General features: G+C 47.2%; 1 pseudogene; it reads left to right on the plus strand.

Moving 5' to 3' along the window:
• Positions 1-282: 282 nt before the first annotated feature.
• On the plus strand, positions 283-632 carry LOC142443523 (non-histone chromosomal protein HMG-17 pseudogene; annotated as a pseudogene).
• The last annotated feature ends 431 nt before the right edge of the window (positions 633-1,063 follow it).

Genomic DNA, 1,063 nt, shown 5'->3' on the forward strand with positions numbered 1-1,063 from the left:
TTGATTATATATTGTTATCTAGACTATAGGTTCTTTTAGGGGAGCTGTTGTGTTTGTCGTGCTCCATTAGTGCAAAAGGAACCCAGGTAGTGCTGTATGGTAAGTGTTGAACTCATCAAAAGTTCTCAGGAGGAAGATGGATCTATCTTCCTCTAGAGAGATGAATCTCTGAAGATTTACACTCTTGGAAACTCCATATAGGTCATTAAGAGTTGAACTCGAAGAAGAGGCGAGAATGACCCCCGGATCGACCAACGCCTGCGCCCCGCCGCCGTCATCACCATGCCCAAGAGAAAGGCTGAAGGGGATGCTAAGGGAGGTAAAGCCAAGGTGAAGGATGAACCTCAGAGGAGATCAGCAAGGTTATCTGGTAAACCCGCTCCTCCAAAACCAGAGCCTAAGCAGAAAAAGGCCCCTGTGAAGAAAGGAGAGAAGGTACCTAAAGGGAAAAAGGGGAAAGCTGATGCTGGCAAGGACGGGAACAATCCTGCAGAAAATGGAGATGCCAAAACAGACCAGGCACAGAGAGCTGAAGGTGCTGGAGATGCTAAGTGAAGTGTGTGCATTTTTGATAACTGTGTACTTCTGGTGACTGTACAGTTTGAAATACTATTTTTTTATCAAGTTTTATAAAAATGCAGAATTTTGTTTTACCTTTTTTTTTAAGCTATGTTGTTAGCACACAGAACACTTCATTGTTGTCTTTTGGGGGAGGGACAAATGTCAATGCGCTGTCTCCAAAGCTGGATGGAGTGAAAAACAACACTTTGCCCTGCTAGTTTTGAGAGACTCCCTCTGGGGTTCCAGGAGGAGGGGGGATTCCCTGACATGACCCACGTTCGCCACCTTGGCACACACACCTTGTGAGGGGGAAAGGACAGCTGCGTTTTGACATCCTCCACCCCTTCTTCCCTTTCCCCTCTGCCTTCAGCACAGACTTGACTCCCACAAACCCAGACACCTGTTGGGACCTGACCTCAAAACATTGGCTATTAGTTTATCGGCGATCCGGACTTTCCAGTGACGTCATCCTCATGGCATCCCTCAAAAGAGCAGCGCCCCC

Source organism: Tenrec ecaudatus, chromosome 3 (genome assembly GCF_050624435.1).
Source record: "Tenrec ecaudatus isolate mTenEca1 chromosome 3, mTenEca1.hap1, whole genome shotgun sequence".
NCBI classification, from domain to species: Eukaryota; Metazoa; Chordata; class Mammalia; order Afrosoricida; family Tenrecidae; genus Tenrec; species Tenrec ecaudatus.